The sequence below is a fragment of the Mustelus asterias genome, chromosome 8, assembly GCF_964213995.1.
Source record: "Mustelus asterias chromosome 8, sMusAst1.hap1.1, whole genome shotgun sequence".
Taxonomy (NCBI): Eukaryota; Metazoa; Chordata; class Chondrichthyes; order Carcharhiniformes; family Triakidae; genus Mustelus; species Mustelus asterias.
The window spans coordinates 36774407-36794224 of NC_135808.1; the positions used below are offsets into that span (position 1 = coordinate 36774407).

Consider the following 19818-nt stretch of genomic DNA (forward strand, 5'->3'; position numbering starts at 1 on the left):
GTCTGTGTGGGTTTCCTCCGGGTGCTCCAGTTTCCTCCCACAGTCCAAGGATGTGCCAGTTAGGTTGGTTGGCCATGATTAATTAACCCTAGTTTTCGGGAGATTAGCAGGGTAAATATGAGGGGTTGCGAATAGGGCCTGGGTGGGATTGTGATCGGTGCAGACTCGATGGGCCAAATGGCCTCCTTCTGCACTGTCGGGATTCCCTGATTTTATAACTCACCACTCTCATTCCCATCTGGGCCGTGGTCATTTCTGTGGTTGGTACTAGCTTCTTCGGTGATGTTTCTTAAAGATCACAAAAGTTCAATTTACAGTTAATTTCAAACTTACAATTTAAATTCTTGACACAGTCAATTTTAGTTGGATTATGCAGACAGAAGTGACACAATCTTCTGTGAACCCTCAATCACAAGGGCATTTGTGGTTGTTGCATATTTGTCAAGGGGTTCCACTGAGGCAAACTTTTTTAAAATTGTGTATCATCAACTGAAGCAGTTTTATTTAAGGATGGTACATTGTGATCTGATTGACTTCATGATGAATGCAGTGTGCAAACATCTACAGGATAATTTCTTCATTCATTTTACAACATGTTTGTGTTTCAATAAATGGTGAGTGGGGTTTGTACAGGGAGGCCAGAGTCTGAGGAATTATTTGTGTGACCCTGACAACAACTTTAATCCATGTTCATGGAATAATCCATCTGCAGCTGGACTTGAGTCCACAACCTTGTTCTCTGAGTCAGATGGCTGTGGGTTCAAGTCCCATTCCAGGGCTTGAGCACAAAAAATCCTGGCTGACACTCCAATGCAGTACCGAGGAGTGGAAGAGATTACAGAGATAAGGACGGGAGAGGCCATGGAGGGATTTGAAAACAAGCTCAAAACCTCACTAAAACTAACACTGAGTTTTCCTGGGAAGAGTGGGTTATTCCTCGAGCCTTATTCCTGACAGACTGTTAAAACTCTTGGGGAGAAAGATGGTATAGTGGTTAGCACTGATGTGTCACAGCACTCGGGACCCGGGTTCAATTCCAGACTCGATACTGTCTGTATAGAGTTTGCTCATTTTCCCGTGTCTGCGTAGGTTTCCTCTGGTTTCCACCCACAGTCCAAAGATATGCAGGTTAGGTTGACTAGCTGTGGTAAATTGACCCTTAGTGTCCCAAGATGTGTGGGTTAGGGGGATTCGTGGGGTAAATATGTGGGGTTATGGGGATAGGGACTCTCTGTCAGAGAGTCAGTGCAGACATCTGCACTGTCGAGATTCTATGAAACTGTGCCTCAACAGTAAAACCTTCATGAGTGAATGAAGGCAGAATGGTTAATCAGTAGTTCTCGTTGAAGATAATTCATTAAGATGTCCATTCCAGCTGACACTAGGGACTTTACCACTTTTCACAGCTTCAGGAACCCACACACGAGTTATTGTCAGCCATGGCTTAGTTAGCAACTTTGTTTCTGAGCCAGGAGCTGTGGGTTCAAGTCTCACTCCAGAGCCTTGAGCACTGAGGTTGTAACTCCAGTGCAGTACTGTCAGAGGCACCACCTTTCAGATTAGTTAAACCAAGACCCTGTCTGTCCTCACGGGTGAATGTATGGTGGCACAGTGGCACAGTGGTTAGTACTGCTGCCTCACAGTGCCAGGGACCCAGGTTCAATTCCCGGCTTGGATCACTGTCTGGAGTTTGCACATTCTCCCTGTGTCTGTGTGGGATTCCTCCGGGTGCTCTGGTTTCCTCCCACACTCCAAAAGACGTACTGGTTAGGTGTATTGGCCATGCTAAATTCTCCCTTAATGTACCCAAACAGGTGCTGGAATATGGTGACTCGGGGATTTCCACAGTAACTTCATTGCAGTGTTAACGTAAGCCTACTTGTGACAATAATAAATAAACTTAAAAGAAAGATCGCATGATACTACGTTGCAAAACAGCAGGGGCGTTATTGCTGATGTCAGTGTGGATTCCGCAATCAACATCACAAAAACAGATTATCTGGTCATTTTCACATTGCTTTTTGTGGCAGCTTGCTGTGCACAAATTGATTGTCATAGTTCCTACATTACAACAGTGACTACACTTGAAAAACACAGCATTGGCTATGAAGTGTGATCAGATGCCCTGTGTTTGTGAAAGTGAGGGAAACATTCTGCTTCCTGTGAACTGGAAATTATTAACCTATTGATGGAGAAAGTATACCAGCTCATAGTGACATTGACCAATATACTCTAAACAGGACTCTTACTGTAGACTCCTGAGTGCTTCAGTGAATAGGAACACACCATGCTAATAAATCAGGTAGCTTGAGTCAATTAAAAACATGAAATTATTGTGAGTTATAAATCTATACAGAATACTGATAAAACAACAGACAACAGCACAATGTTCAAAATACACCAAACTTTGAACCAACCACACGAAAACATTTTAAAATGATTCAAGATCTTTCCGAACAGGTGCCAGAGTGTGGCGACCAGGAGATTTTCATCGTAACTTCATTGCAGTGTTAATGTAAGCCTACTTGTGACTGATAAATAAATAAAACAAACTTCTGCTGACATCAGAACTGATCTTATGGATTTGGGAGGAAAAAGAACTCCCCCAACTTCAGGAATGTGACAGTTGTAACTACCTTTAGGAAGGGAGATAAATCATGCTGTTGAAGCTATTGAGGTATTTCTCTCTTGTCCAGAGCACGGAAATTCCTGGCACACATTCTCCTGAATCAGCTACTTCCTGTGGCTGAAGAAATCCTCCCAGAGACACAGTGGCATCTGTAAATAAGCAGCAGCTTCTGTACATATTGATGTCTTCTTTTGGTGATGTTTGTCGATCTGGTCAAAGATTAAATTAACCTTCTTGAAACAATTAGACTGATGGTGGGAGAGGTTGGAGAAACACTGCTGAGACAGAAAGTGCTTTGGAAAGGCAGCTCCCCTGTGTGAGCACTGGAGGGTAAACAACACAGACAACTCTCAGAGTAACAGAAGCAGGTGAGCCGCGGTTTGAAAGCGCTGGTGTCTGTGGAGGTCTGATGACCACGAGAATGATTTGTCACACACCTCACATATGCTTCTTCACTCCAACAAAGGTGATGAAAGGGCTGACGCTGGTGTTTTCATTTCTGGTTCTGATTCGACTGCAGCAAGGCCAGATATTGTTGAAAGATGTAAATTTCTGTAAATTCCCCCAATAACAGCTAAGCCAGTTCCACAGGTAATTCCCCTGATGGTTCAGTCACAATCTGAGTGGGTCGATGGGATGGTGGGTGTTGGGATTTGATCCAAACAGACCCACAATGAAAACGTAATTTACTGGGGGGGCTTCAGTTATTAGATCTCAGCCGGAGCATTGATTAAGATGGGAGACACTGTAAATGGCCCCAGTATCCAGAGGGTAATACCTAGTATTACAGAGGGGGAGTTCACAGTTGCTGCTCCTGAGCACTGCTATCTTCTGAAGAGTGAGAGAATGTGGACTGTGTTAGGAAAGGATCAGATGCCCCTTCAGTCCCTTGCCCCACCCACCCCCCACACTCACTGTCTAGTCTCCCAGGTGCAGAATGGGGAATTGGGAGCGATACTGGAGGTGTCTGTGGAAACCAATTGTAAATTGAGTTTATGACTTAATGTGCCCTGTTTGTGAACTGAAATCCCACTCACCTGATGAAGGAGCAGCGTTCCGAAAACTAGTGGCTTGTGCGACCAAATAAACCTGTTGGACTTTAATCTGATGTTGTGAGACTTCTTACGGTGTCTGTGGAACCAGTCCACAGACAGGACTTAACTTTTTATTACATGAAGGGAAGGAAATGAGAGCAAAATGGTTTCAAAGAGGTTTATTAAAATGGATTAACACTGCAGCTTTCATAGACATGGGCACATGAGAAGATGTGACAAAGGGTGAAATTATTCATTGTCGGTAACGAAGTCAGGCTCTGACTCAATTGGGAGTTGAGTAAACAAGTTTTGGGTTGATGTCCCACTCTAGTACATTCTGCCCAGCACTGTGGGAGTGCTGCACTGTTGTGGGTTGATGTGCCATTCCAGTACATATAGCCCAGCACGGCGGGCATGCTGCACTTTTGGGGGTTGATGTCCCACTCCTGAACCTACCATTCAGCATTGCAGGAGGGCTGCACTGAGGGGGGTATCATGTTTTGGGTGAAACATTAAACAGAGACCCTGTTGGCCTGTTCCAGGGACAGGAAATATTTGTTATATTATGTGAAGAGCTGCCCTGGACCAACGTCACTGTCTCCACCAACAGGGAGCACGTGCATTGGGTGTGGCCGCAGCCTCATCCAGTGTCTCCACCAGCATGACCAAAAACTCTCTCCATCTGTCAAATCTCATTGGCTGTTTGTGAGAGTTTTCTGTGAGCTAATTGGCAGCAGTGTTACCTATAAAAATCTGCAAGTCCTTCAGAAACTGTCTCCATCTGTGAAAATATTCAAATCCTTCAAGTGATGGGAAAGGTTCTAGATAAATATCATTTTTCTTTCTCTCTGTCTCTGGTCTCAAGTTGCTTACCAGCACTTAATGGGATCATCTCTGTTTCTAGATGAGATTCTGTGAGCAAATCCTGTCAAAAATACAAAACCAAGAGACTGGGGATGATGGAAACCTGAAGTAAAAAGAAGAAATACTGGAATATTCAGCAGGTCAGGCAACATCTGTGGAGAGTGAGAAATAAAGTGAACATTGTAGGTGGCTGACCTTCCCTCAGTCTGTAATAAAACACTTATTGACAGGCAGTGACCAATGGCGGCCGCGGATCCCACAACCCCACAGTGCGGCATGATGGCACAGTGGTTACCACTGCTGCCTCACAATGCCAGGGACCCGGGTTCGATTCCTAGCTTGGGTCACTGTCTGTGCGGCATGTTCTCTCCTTGTCTGTGTGGGTTTCCTCTGGATGCTCTGGTTTTGTTGTGCCTGCCGCACAGTCTGTTTTAACCTTACGATGGACAAAGAACTGCAAGTAGACATCTTGTTAGGACAACCAATATTTATTTTGAACACACAATCAATAATCACCCACCCAACCAACAATAAGTTATCTTACAGAAATACTAAAGTTCAAGTCCAATACAAGATCTTGACTTAACTTTGCGTGACTGGCAAGTACCCAAGCAGACATTGGCCTTTATCTGTGCGCTGGTCTCGGTCATCCTCTGCGTAGTCTGGTCCTTTGGTCTGGTCTGGCACTCTGGCTCTGGTCTTCCTTCCTTCTCGGGTGTGGTGGCTCTCCTCGTGCTGGTCATCGCTGGCGATGGTCACCGTTGTTGTAGCTCGTTCGTGGGGTCAGAAAGAGAGAGAGATTCTTGGTTGTGCAGCACCCTTTATACCCCGTTGGGTTTCATGCCCCTTTTGGCCATTGCCAATCAATCGATCACCCTGATCGATAAAGTCCAATCGGGTGCTGCCACACCAATCTCTGGGTGTGTCCTCAACGGCTATGTCTGTAGGTGCTGGAGGCACGTAGAATACACACCTCCCTTCCAAATATGGGGTTACGGCGCCCCTATGTCTGGTAAAACAACCCAGTTGTCCTGGAGATGACCCATATCCTATGTATTCAATCGTCTGGGTTGCAGCCTGTTTATCTTTGTCTTTAGGTGGCAGCCTGTCATTTTAGTTCTTGCCCAATTGTCCCAGGGTGCTTTACAAATCGTCATTTTAGATGGCCCGTTTGGCCCAGTCCCCCCTTTGATCCTGAATGCGAAGCATGATGGATCACAAACTCAGGACCAGTATCTGTCAGGAATTCCCCAGTCACTCAACAGTCAAGCAAAGCCCAGGTATTGGCATGCACAGTAATAATACATCCCTACAACATACTGACATTCCAGAAGCTACGGACAACAACACTCTACAAATACAAACAACCACATATTCTAAACACCATTGTTACAATAAGCTAATTACCCACAAATACAGACAATCAAATATTCTAAACACCATTATTACAATAAGCTAATTATAAACCAACATTCAAACAAACATTACAATAAAGTATTCGCAGATCTGAGGCACATTTTGGTAGTAGGATTTCCAACGGCTCATCACAAATCGCAAAATGGCAGGCTTCCTGTAAACATTGCTCTACTGAATTAGAGGGGACCATGGTTCAAGGGCGGACCCTATGTCCTGCCTCCAGGTGATCCTCTTTTTCCATCGGCTGAATTGGACTGTGAGGGTGATTAGGTATACCAGGGTGAACAAAATCAGTAATACCGCCAAGTGTGACATTATGCGAAAAAATGGATGGATTTGGATGTTTGAGCCCCAGTTCCAAAGGTCATCCCACCAAGAGGTGACCTTCATTTCTTTAATTCTCCTTTTCACCTCTTGCGTCTGCTGGATTACTCTGGTGAAGGTTCTGTGGGTTGTAGCCAATTTTACCCGAATCAGGTTCAACTCCTCCGGCAGGGGTTTTAGGCTTGTGTCATATTTCTCATGGTATTCCCCGAGAGTCTGTCGGAGCTTGTCAGTGGCTTTCAAGTCTACCCTCTCCCTCTTATGGATGTGTGGTGAACCATCGTTGGTTCCCACTGTGGGATTGTTCTAATGTTGTTGTTGGGTGGTTCTAATGTTGTTGTTGGGCTAGGGTGGGATTGATACACCTGCGGTTGTTACTGTTGTGGCACATCCCAGTCGGGCTCCGCCTCCTGGGAGAGGTATAAGACCCCCTGCTCGGGCGGGACCTCTTCAGTCTGGGATAGTGTGTTAAAGTTCTGTTAGTTCCATTGTTAGTTAATAAAAGCCTTCTTTTACCGAAGCTTCGTGCCTCGTGTCCAATTGATGCGCATCAATTTTATTAACTAACATTAAACTCTCGACGGAAGAAAAAAGGAAGGAGAGTATGGAGCAAATCCTAAAGCCAGAACGTCTGACGCTAGATCCACGTGCGGTGGGCGCTTCTAACACCTTCGACCACTGGCTGAAGTGTTTTGAAGATTACCTGGCAGCCTCCGCAGCAGTCACCACAGATGATGACAGACTCCGGGTCCTCCATGCGAGGGTAAGCGACACAGTCTACCTCGCGATCCGTGCGGCCACCACTTACCCGAGGGCCCTCGAGCTTTTAAAAAAGCGCTATACGAAACCTCCTAACGAGATCCACGCTCGTTACCTCCTCGCTACACGACGTCGGCAGTCGGGCGAAACCATGGAGGGTTACGCCAATGAGCTCTTGCAGCTAGCCAGGGGCTGTGACTGCAAAGCTGTGTCGGCTGAGCAGTACATGTATGACCTCGCCCGAGATGTGTTTGTGGCCGGGGTCGGGTCTTCATACATCCGTCTCAAGCTGCTAGAAAAGGGAAATCTCAATCTGACCCAAGCTATGGAATTAGCTGAAATGCTTGAGGCGGCTTCGAAGAGCTTGGTCCTGTATCCGGAGGACCACGTGGAGACAACGTGGCAGGAGCAGTCGCAAATCCCTCCTCGCCCCACGGGCTCGAAGTGCAGTGTTATGGCGTGCTCCCATGTGGACCAGACGACGGCTGCAGCCCCATGCGGCCCACGGTGCTACTTCTGCGGAGGAGCCAAGCATCCACGACAAAAGTGTCCCGCTAAAGCGGTAGTCTGTAACTTATGCGGTAAAAAGGGGCATTATGCGAAGGTGTGCAGATCGAAGCCCAGGAACGGCAGTGCGGCCTGTGACCCTTCGGAACGGGGATCATCACCATCGTCGTCGAAGTACTCACGAGGTCCGTCCACGTGCGAGTCCAGGACGACGCCATTGCGGTCGACGGAGTCGGAGGAGGATGACCACCAGGAGTCGCTACGTTTGGCGCCCTCACCCATGTGCGATTCATGGGGGCGGCCATTTTGGTCGACGATGATCATGAGCGACCAGCAGGGGTCCTCAGCATCAACCTCAGCTGCCTGCAGTGACGTTCACGGACCAACGGTGGCGTCGATCACCCTGAACCAGGCTAAGCATCACAGGCTTGATTGTTCGATGATGGATATACAGGTAAATGGTCGTGCAATTTATTGTCTGTTTGACAGCAGGAGCACTGAGAGCTTTATTCACCCTGACACTGTAAAGAGGTGTGGACTCCAGATTCAACTTGCCAAACAGACAATCTCTATGGCATCAAGGTCCCGGTCTGTCCCTGTGCTAGGACGTTGTGTGGTAACTTTGAAAGTGCAAGGCACAATTTACGAGCGATTCAGGCTCCTTGTGTTGCCGCATCTTTGCGCACCAATTCTCCTCGGACTAAACTTTATGGTCCACATGAAGAGTGTGATCCTACAGTACGGTGGGCCACTCCCTTCGCTGACAGTGGGGGAACAGCTGCAGTCTCCAAATTGTCCAAAGCGCCCCGCCTGCAATCTTTCTACATTAAAGATCACCACACCCTCTTTATTCAAGAATCTGGTACCAGGCTGCAAGCCCATCGCTACTAAAAGTAGGCGTTACAGCACTGAAGATCGGATCTTCATCAGATCTGAGGTTCAGCGACTCCTCAAAGAAGGGATCATACAGCCCAGTGTTAGTCCGTGGAGAGCACAGGTTGTGGTGGTCAAGAGCGGGAACAAACCCCGGATGGTCATTGATTACAGTCAGACCATTAATCGATATACGCAGCTGGATGCGTATCCCCTCCCGCGCATATCTGATATGGTCAATCAGATTGCGCAGTACCGGGTGTTCTCCACCATAGACCTTAAGTCCGCCTACCACCAACTCCCCATTCGCCCAGAGGACCGACACTACATGGCCTTTGAGGCGGATGGTCGTCTGTATCAGTTCCTTAGGGTTCCATTTGGTGTCACCAATGGGGTCTCGGTCTTCCAGCGTGCTATGGACCGAATGGTGGACCAGAACAGGCTGCGGGCTACCTTCCCGTACCTGGATAATGTCACCATCTGCGGCCGTGATCAGCAGGACCATGACACAAATCTCCAGAACTTTTTACGCACTGCATCTCGCCTGAATTTGACCTACAACAGGGAGAAGTGTGTATTCCGTACGCGCCGGTTAGCCATCCTGGGATACGTGGTGGAAAACGGGGTCATTGGCCCTGATCCAGACCGTATGCGCCCCCTTGCTGAACTTCCCTTGCCCGCTAGCGCAAAAGCACTGAGAAGGTGCCTAGGCTTCTTCTCCTATTATGCGCAGTGGGTCCCCAACTACGCGGACAAAGCCCGTCCGCTTATTAAGTCCACGACTTTTCCACTCACGCCAGAGGCCCAATTGGCCTTCAAGGAATTGAAACACGACATCGCGAAAGCCACGATGCACGCGGTAGACGAATCCATCCCTTTTCAGGTGGAAAGCGATGCATCTGATTTCGCCCTGGCCGCCACACTAAACCAGGCGGGCAGGCCCGTCGCGTTTTTTTCCCGCACCCTCCAAGGCCCCGAAATTCGGCATTCAGCAGTGGAAAATGAGGCCCAGGCCATTGTGGAGGCCGTCAGACACTGGCGCCATTACCTGGCGGGAAAGCGGTTCACCCTGATCACGGAGCAGCGGTCCGTGGCGTTCATGTTCAACAACACGCAGAGGGGCAAGATCAAGAATGATAAGATCTTGCGGTGGAGAATTGAACTCTCCACCTATAACTACGATATCATGTATCGTCCAGGGAAACTCAATGAGCCCTCGGATGCCCTCTCGCGCGAAACATGCGCTACTACGCAGGAGGATCGCTTGAACGCCCTCCATAATGACCTGTGCCATCCTGGGGTCACTCGGCTCTACCACTTTGTCAAAGCCCGCAACCTGCCTTACTCGGTGGAGGACGTCAGGTCGGTGACAAGGAGCTGTCGGATTTGCGCGGAATGCAAACCGCACTTTTACCGACCTGACCGGGCACATTTGGTCAAGGCCACTCGCCCCTTCGAGAGGCTGAGTGTGGATTTTAAGGGCCCCCTTCCCTCAACAGATCGGAACGTGTACTTTCTGAACATAATAGATGAGTACTCCCGGTTCCCGTTTGTTGTCCCCTGCGCGGACACGTCGACTACCACGGTGATCAAGGCATTCCGTGATCTTTTTACCCTGTTCGGGTACCCCAGCTATATCCATAGCGACAGGGGCTCGTCGTTCATGAGTAATGACTTGAGGCAATTCCTGCTCTCATACGGGATTGCCTCTAGTCGGACCACGAGTTACAACCCTAGGGGTAATGGACAGGTGGAAAGAGAGAATGCTACAGTCTGGAAGGCTGTCCTATTGGCGCTGAAGTCCAAAGGCCTTCCAGTCTCCCGTTGGCAGGAGGTCCTCCCTGATGCGCTTCACTCCATTCGCTCCCTCCTGTGTACGGCAACCAATGCTACTCCCCACGAGAGGATGTTCTCATTCCCTCGGAAGTCGTCCTCGGGGATATCTTTACCAGCCTGGTTGACGTACCCAGGACCCGTCCTCCTGCGGCGACATGTAAGGGCCCGCAAGTCCGACCCCTTGGTCGAACAGGTCCACCTCCTCCACGCCAACCCTCAGTATGCCTACGTGGCATATCCTGATGGGCGAGAGGACACAGTCTCGATCAGAGACCTGGTGCCCGCAGGGGACGTAGCAACTCCTGTCGCTCCCATACCCCCAGTGACGAATCCCTTTTCCCTTATTTCTCCCCCGGACATGGCGCGGACAGCACCGGGACCAATGCTTAACAGTTTTACTCCAATGCACAGCTTGCCTGAGCCCCGAAGATCGGTGCCATCACAGAATTTATCGGGGTCCCCTGCACTACCGTTTCATCAGGGTCAACCGGCCTGTGAGTCCGTGGGAGAACAGCTGGACGCTGTTTTGGGGAGAACGCCACCGCAAGCACCTACTCCGGTGTCACCGCCGGTATTGAGGAGGTCACAACAACGGTGCGGTCCTCCAGACTGTCTGAACTTATAATCTGTTGACATTTTAGTCTGTTTTCGTACCCCGCTGGCCTTTGTTCTCAAAGGAGGGGTGAATGTGGTGAACCATCGTTGGTTCCCACTGTGGGATTGTTCTAATGTTGTTGTTGGGCTAGGGTGGGATTGATACACCTGCGGTTGTTACTGTTGTGGCACATCCCAGTTGGGCTCCGCCTCCTGGGAGAGGTATAAGACCCCCTGCTCGGGCGGGACCTCTTCAGTCTGGGATAGTGTGTTAAAGTTCTGTTAGTTCCATTGTTAGTTAATAAAAGCCTTCTTTTACCGAAGCTTCGTGCCTCGTGTCCAATTGATGCGCATCAGGATGTCTATTCGTTGAATGAGGCCTACCCTGGCTGGTATGTCTGATTTGATGCAGAATGTAGTGTTAGTAATGTTACAATGTGTCGCGCCATACTGATATTGTTTCAGGGAGGTGGTGAGACAGTATCTCCCTGCTCCCTTGTAAGCTACCCGAGTTATGTCTGTGTCCAGGCTACGAACTTCTACTGAGCAATTTAGGCTAGTGTTTGTTCTGAAGCCATATAGTGCATGCTCATTTAAATAAACTGGGTACGGGCATGCAATTATTTCGTCAGTTTGCTGACATCTGTCCAGTGTAGTGCCTATGAGCCTCCCTTCTTTCTCCACTGTGTATGGTAAAGTGCCGTCGCACACTATCCAGATATCCTCATGGATAGTCCCTATATTCTCCACTTCAAAGACTGTCAGTCTGACCCGGTCGTCAGTGATTATGGGGAGCCCTAATATCATTCCCAGGGCTTTCCCTGGAGTCCCTTTGCAGTCGTCATTGAACCAGACTTTGGTCAACTGTCGCATCTGGCAGCCAGATAACTCGGGATGTTTCTTACCTGTAAATAAGTGTTTCATCTGTTCGTCACTAATCCAAGACGGAACATTCCACTGCGTACCTGCTCTAGGTTTTCCCTTAGCTGTTCTATCATCCACTGTCCATATGCACTACATAAAGTCCGGTTCTGTTGTCGGTCATCATCCTCTAATTTTTCCCTGATAATTTGATTGATTGTCTTGGCGTGTCCTTCTAATAGTTACCATGTGGCTGCTGGCTGTGTTCCCGGTCAGTTCCCCTTCAGCATCTTGCTGATTGTCCTCATTGATAGAAGTTAGTGTCTGTTTAACCTGTTGGGTCAGAACCCTAAGTTTATTGTCCAGGTCAGCTAAATCAAGAGCGTTGATGGTTGCTATGCCTGCCCCGTATGCTGTGGCCATGTCACTGACTAACTCCCTCTTGGATCTTTCCTGTCTTTCATCCATTCCTATCATCCGCCCTAACAGTCTGCGAGTTAAGTAGAGGTATAGTCTCTTAAGTTGGGGAGAGCACCACTCTGGGAGTTGGGTCCCAGCTATATCCACCACCACAAATACCAATCCATGGTGGATGTTGTCACACAGGGTTTTCCCTGAGTGTTTTAGTATCAATCCATTCTGTGGGCCGCGAGTGGCTTCAGGACAAATGGAGTGGGATGGGTCTGGGGTTGGCTTCGGCCCAGTTCTTATTTCATACAATGCAAAGTTCCCCTCCATGAGTGTCCCGGGGCACCGCTGCCCGAGCTCTAATCCTTTTTCTGGGCTGTTGGCCAGACATCCAATTTCAGGGCAGCCATTATTTGAAAATCCCCACCCCAATCCCCTGCTATGGTGACACTCGGATAACATTCAGTTGAACTGCCATTTGGTTTTTTGTATACCAGCCACTCGTTATTACACCCAAACATTATACTCTTATTGGGGTGCATCCATAACACACCCTCCTCACATTCCCCTGTGTCAGGTGGGGCAAACCATAAATAACCGGGATACCACAAGTTCATCTTGCTTGGTGTGTCCTGAGTGCTTATCCCGATGATGAGTCGGAAGAGGTAGATCGTAGGTTGCATCTCTGTCATCGTCCGTCGCTGTCCTGAGGAGATCAATGTAATTTCCGCTGTTATCGCATCCAATATTTGATGTATATACATATATTTAAACTGTTCATGCCCCCCTTTTTTTTGTACGCTTATTGACAATGGTGTGGTCAGGAGGACCCGGGTATATCAATTGTCGCTTGCATGTCGTAGTCTTTTTTATTCTAATTGTGGAGCACTACTGAGCAAAAAATATTTTGTTCAGATCGATAAATAGACAAGTTTGGGGTGGTCAGAAAGAGCTTATTTAACTGGCCAGCAAAATCAAGGCGGCCAGTTTTAGTCTAGCAACAGTCACCATTAACTATACGGATTCGAATAACACTGGAGTCGGTCTGTTGGAGTATGTTGGAGTTTGAAGGCATGGAAAATTTAGCACAAGTGCCTCTGAGAGTTGAAAATGTAGTCCTTTAACATTAGGGGCTAAGGGACGGCCCTTCTATCTTTAGAACACTGAAAATAAAATTCTCACTGTCACTTGGAACGCTAAGGAGCCGGGTTAAGAGCAACTGCATATTGTACCAGTCTTTGGCATTGTAAGAGTTTTGTTTGTTTTTCATTTCCTGTTGAAAATGTAGCCCAGTCGCCTTGACGATTTTAAAATTTAGCACAGCTGCCTTAATGACGTTAAAAGTTAGCATAGCTGCCTCAAAGATTTGCATAGTTGGCTTAATGATGTCTCAATTAGAGAAAGGCTGCGAAAGAGCACGGCGTCGGATTGTATAGATAACCTGGTTAATCGTACTAGCAGTATACAAAAGAGTCGGGAAATGAGTCGGTTCTCCTGAACCGTGGACATTTTACTGTCGGTCGGTCACGGTGGACCGGCAGCTTGCGGGTTTTTAAAAAATGGGTGCTTCCATCAGAGATTCTTGTACCTTGCTTCGTCTGTACTGTAGGCTGAATTTCATCATTTGGAGCACCTTAGATTCCTTCATTCAGCATTTCCGTTAACCAATTGCCCAACAGAGACTCATCTTCTGAATCATTCGTCTCATGGGGCTCCATCATTATCTCCTCACCTGGTTTTCATACCCGTGTCTGTTTGTTGGACAGCACAGTGGGGTCTGCATTTGAATCAGGTTTCAGGGGTCCTTCATCCTCGTCTTCCAGTCTAATTAATCTATGTGTCTGGTCCCTTATCCATGTGGGGGATGCAGCATCAGATGTCCCCATCAAAATAACCCGGTGTCGTTTAGTCAGGTCCTCACTGTTGGGTCTGGGGCTGTTAAGGTTTATGTTTATGGGAGAATCCATAATGCTGCGAGGGCCGATATCTGGCGAGTCGTGCTAGTCCTCTAGTGTGTGCAAGTCTCCTGTTATGTCTAGGTCGATCAGTGCCCCTCGGGGCACTTCAGGTGTGGACGAGGCTCTGGGCTGTAGTGTGGTAGGGGTAAGGGTCTGGTCTGAACCTGAAAGTGGATGAGAAGGTGTCCGGGGAAATACATTTTCTGGGTGAGGCCATTCCGGTCGCCGAGTGTCATCCTCCCCTATCTCTAATGAGAGATGGTGGAAGTGATTATTCTGAGTCCCGTAAGCTTTCAGTTGATTGACGTGGAACCAACCAGTTTTCCTGTTGGCGATTAGGACCTTATACACTGAGGAGCTTATTTTGTCGGTGATGGTGTGCGGACCTGCATATCTCGGGGACAAGAAAGAACTGGGGTTGTAGAGGGAAATCATTATCTGCTGGCCAACCGTACAGTCTACCAGATGTACCCTTTTATCAAAATATGCCTTGCTCTGTTTCTTTTTAACTCCTAATCGGACAGCCGCGGCTAACTGGGCTGCTTTAATGTTTTCGGTTATCAGCTGGACAGCTTTCTCGTGGGTGAGCGCTGTGATAGCAGGCTCAGTTAAATCAAACCCTAATAAATATTCAGCTCCCCTCATAGGTCGGCCAGTCATTAATGTGTGGGGGGTGAATCCAGTAGAACTGGAAACTATGTTGCGTACCATCATGAGGGCAAAGGGAAGTACTGTATCCCATGTTGTGTTGTTTTGCTGCACTGTCTTTCTAATGATCCCCTTTAGCATTCGGTTCATGCACTCTATGATTCCACTGGATTGTGGATGGTAGGCGATATGGAATTTCTGCTTGATGCTAAACATAGCCATAACGTTCTGCATCACTCGCCTGGTGAAATGTGTCCCTTGGCCGGACTCTATGCTGCAGGGAAGACCCCATCGTGTAAACACCTGCTGGGCTAATATCTTTGCGGTGGCCTTAGCTGTGTTGGATCTAGTGGGGAATGCCTCAACCCAGTTGGTGAAAGTGTCTATTATTACCAGGACAATGTATTTAAATCCATTCCTACATGGCGGTAGTGGGCCGATATAATCAATTTGGAGATTTGTCCAGGGGCCTTCTACTGGGCGTGTGTGCCTTAGCTCCGCTTTTCTGGCATACCTGTCGGGGTTGTTCTGGGCACAAATTTAACAATTGTCACTATAATGGGCAACGTCATCGTGCAGTTCGGGCCACCAACATAATTCGTTTAATCGCTCGGTTGTTGTCTCTGTGCCCTGATGGCCATGTCCCTCATGGTACTGGTAGATGATTTCTGTCCTGGGTAGGGACTACGTACGTGCCTGCCTTTAATATCAAACCATCCTGAATCTGTATTTTGTCTTTCCATTTCTCATATGGGGCTGGGTAGACTCCTTCTAAAATTTGTTTTAGGGATCTGTCAGTGCGCTGCGCCTGGACCAGGTCGGTTATATTAGTTTGGCAAATGGTCACAGCGTTTACTCGCTCTCCCACAGGTGGCTGCCAAAACTGTCCCGTACGAGCACCGGCCTTGGCTGGTGCATCAGCCTTACAGTTACCAGGTGGGGAGGTCCTGTGGTGGCTTCTAACCTTAATAATTCCATATGTGCGCCCTTCGGTGGCCTGCAGAACATATTTTAATAAGGGGGCTGACGGTAGGGGCTTTCCGTCCGCAGATACGAAGCCTCTGGCTTCCCATAACGGTAGGAACTCAGTCAGGCTGTTGCACACGTACATGCTATCGGAGTGTATGTTGGCGGGGGTTGGAAATAGGTCTGGGTGGCTCACTACGTATGCAACTGCTGCTAGTTCGGCAGCTTGAACATCAGATGGCTGGGTAGTTTGAGGGTGAGTTCTATTAGTGGCTGTCCCTGTTGATTTTCTACATAAATGCCACATCCTGTGATTCTGGTCCCATTCTTAATGGTGGATGAACCGTCTACATAAATTCTCATGGCTGAGTCTGTCCATTGGGTGGCTGTCTGTTTTGTCCCGGATCGTGTCTCCTGTTTCAGGATAAACGGACCTGTGGGGTCCTTTGTGGCGATAACCTGACACTCATGCGGATCTCCCCCATAATTTAAATTATCTGCCAGGAACGTGGGCACTTTGGTTCGCTTTACAGTGATGTCCCTACCCTGCAGCAGTAGTGCCCAACGGGCAGCGCGGACCTGGCTTACTGAACCGTCTTTAAGGCGGCCATCCAGCAGAAGCTGGGTTGTGGTGTGTTCAGTGAGGACGGTTATTGGGTTCAGTCCGGTGCTATAGGCGAAATGCTGCACGGCCCAAAATACCCCGAGCAGGTGTCGTTCACACCCGGAAAAGCCTTGTTCGACTGGGTCCTATACTCGTGAGGCATAGGCTACTGGGCCTGGTCTACCATGTCTTTCTTGTAATAATACTGCTGAAAGTGTGTGGTTGGTGGCTGCAACTTCGAAGGCGTATGGTGGATCTGGGTCGGGAACTAGTAAGGCTGGCACTGTGGTGAGGGCACACTTTAAATCGGTTACTGTGGCTGTGTGCTGCGCAGCCCACTTCCAGGTTGCGTTTTTCTTTAGCAATTCGGGCTGCCTTGGTGGTGAAGCCGTCTATATGGTTCCGACAGTACCCTACTAGACCTAGGAAAAATTGGAGGGCACTCACATTGCGGGGCAGTGGGAGGTGCACTATGGAGTCTATCCTTTTCTGTTCAATCGCCCTCTTCCCATGACCTGTACAGGGGTTGTAATGCATCCCTCCTGCATGTGTCCTGTGAATCCACTGAGTGTAATTACTGTACCTAGGTGTATAATCTTGGGTTGCAAAATTTGGGTCTTTTTCAGGTTGACTTTGCAGCCTAATGAGTGGAGCAGTGCGAGTAATTCATCCAGCAATGTTATATGCTCCTCTTTGGTGTTAATCTGTAACAATAAATCATCTACATATTGGACCAAGCACTCGGGTCGGGAAAGCTTTTCTAGCCCAGTAGCTAGTTGCCTGTGGAAGATGGACGGGGAATTATGGAAACCCTGTGGTAGGCAAGCCCAAGTGTATTGCTGTCCTTGGAAGGTAAAGGCAAACTTGTACTGGCAAGACCGATTTAAAGGGATGGACCAGAAGCCGTAACTGATATCTAGTACCGTGAAAAACTTTGCCTGGGCTCCCTGTCTCATCATGGTGACGGGGCTTGTGGCTACGGTGGGGGCCGTGAGTGTGGTAATCTTATTTAATTCCCAATAATCGACCGTTAACCTCCATGATCTATCTACCTTCTTCACGGGCCATATCGGCGCATTATTTGTGGATGCCACTCGTCTCAACACCCCCTGCTATAATAGTCTATCAATTATTTTGGCCACCTCCCCCTCTGCCTGTCTGGGGAAACCGTATTGTCTCTGTGGCTTCGGATCCGGCCCTTCAATTAACACCTCCCCAGGTATCTGGCCACAATCATGTTTATGCCGCGCTAACACCCCATTGTTTTTTTGAAGCACCTCCCTGATGGCTGGATCACTGCTAATCGTTAAGGGATCAAACCAGAATTCCCCTATTGTGCTAACCCTATTAGCATATGTCCCGACTGGGATGATTGATGGCACTCTGCTAATCGTAGCCATCTGCCAAATGCATCGATTAGCTGGATCAAGTGAAAGATTACATTTATTCATGTAATCAGACCCAAGGATGTGTTCAGCGTTTGGGGGAAGGTCAACTAACACCACTAGATGGTCACACACCATGTTACCTAGGCGGACTTGTACAGGGGCTGTAATGTGTCCCTCCTGCATGTGTCCTGTGAATCCACTGAGTGTAATTGTGCCCGTAGTTGGCCAAGGGATGTCTGTTTTTAATTTTGATACATTAGGGTAGTTCGGGAGACTCCGGTATCCCAAAGGAATTCTACGAGGTGGCCTCTTACCTCACCGTTAACTAGGGGTCTCCCTAAGCGATCCCACCTGGTGCTACAGATCCAGGTTGGGGAGGCCGGGCACCGTCAATCTAGGGTTCCATAGGCGGGGACAGTTGGATACAGTGGTGGGCTCGTGCTTACGGTATGCATGGGGTGACCGGGACCTTCTATCGGTGGTGGGTGGTGTTCTCTCTCGTACCTAGGAGCTGGCCTAACTGGTGGAGCCGGTGGTCCTGGTAGTCTTGGGGACCGTGTAAATGGTGGCGGGGGTCTCCCACAATCTTGGGCGAAGTGTCCTGGCTGCCCACAATTAAAACATGTCCCTCTATCTCTCCCCGGGGCTGCTGTGTAAGGTGGAGCTGTACCTCTCTGGTGTTGGTGATCCCCTCTACCTTCGTTTCTCCATACCGGACCCTGGCTAGCCCTCATCAGAAGCATTCTCGCCTCACTTTCTGACCGTGACATTGGGGCTCCCTGAACTTCCTGTCCCCAGACTCGAGCTAAGCATCGGAGAACCCATGCTTCATTGTGTGTGATCTCTGCGGGGTCAAAATTAGCGCAGGCTTTCTTGCCTTCCTCTGTGGTGTGCAAGACTAATGTCCTAGCCCATTTGGATGAATCAGTTTCATTTAATCTAGCCCAATGTAATTCCCCATATACTCCCGTGAAGTGGATCCATAAACGACCGGAAAAGGCAGTCGGATGTTCCCCTTTCCTCTGTCTACATTTATTTAAGATGTGGAGATGCCAGCGTTGGACTGGGGTAAACACAGTAAGAGTTTTAACAACACGAGGTTAAAGTCCAACAGGTTTATTTGGTAGCAAATACCATTAGCTTTCGGAGTGCTGCCCCTTCGTCAGATGGAGTGGATATCTGCTCTCAAACAGGGCACAGAGACACAAAATCAAGTTACAGAATACTGATTAGAATACGAATCTCTACTGCCAACCAGGTCTTAAAGATACAGACAATGTGAGTGGGACCTTCAGAGCACCCTCCGTGCTCTCATCCCACGTACTCCCCGCGTTGTAGGTCTCTACTGCCTCCCGAAGATACACAAGGCAAACACACCCGGCCGTCCCATCGTATCGGGCAATGGGACCCTGTGCGAGAACCTCTCCGGCTACGTCGAGGGCATCCTGAAACCCATTGTACAAAGAACCCCCAGCTTTTGTCGCGACACTCGGGACTTCCTACAGAAACTGCACATGGAGCAATTGAACCAGGAGCACTCCTCGTCACAATGGATGTCTCGGCACTCTACACCAGCATCCCCCACGATGATGGCATTGCTGCAATGGCCTCAGTACTCAACGCCGACAACTGCCAGTTTCCAGATGCAATTTTACAACGCATCTGCTTCATCCCGGACCACAATGTCTTCACCTTCAACAACCAGTTCTTCATCCAGACACACGGAACAGCCATGGGGACAAAATTCGCAACTCAAATGCCAAAATCAACCTGTTGGACTTTAACCTGGTGTTGTTAAAATTCTTACTACATTTATTTAACCCATCTACAGGATCCCCTTTATTAAACCCTACCGCGGTCAATATTGCTTCCTTAATTTCGTTTAAGGTTCCTTCCCTGACATTTTGAGGGGCTGGCAAGGCAGACCGTACAGACTTGCTTAAGCACATGACTGTCAGCTTCACTTCTTCCCTTTCATCTAGCGCATGCATTATCTTCTGCTGCCGAACATCCTCAAAGAAACTGTGTAGATCAGCCGATGGCTCAAAAGCTGTGATTTTATTTGCGATTTCAGCCAATTCTGCCACCGTAAACGGGGTCGTGTATGTAACAGTTGGGCCCTGAGACTCTCCTAGGCGACGTTCAGTCG

At 48.5% G+C, this 19818-nt stretch overlaps 1 protein-coding gene across 1 annotated transcript in view; it reads right to left on the reverse strand.

Annotated features, from left to right (window-relative positions):
• The window catches only part of LOC144497032 (uncharacterized), a 410838-nt gene that overhangs the window by 103179 nt on the left and 287841 nt on the right, over positions 1 to 19818 (reverse strand). The gene's annotated exons all lie outside the window — the stretch shown is intronic.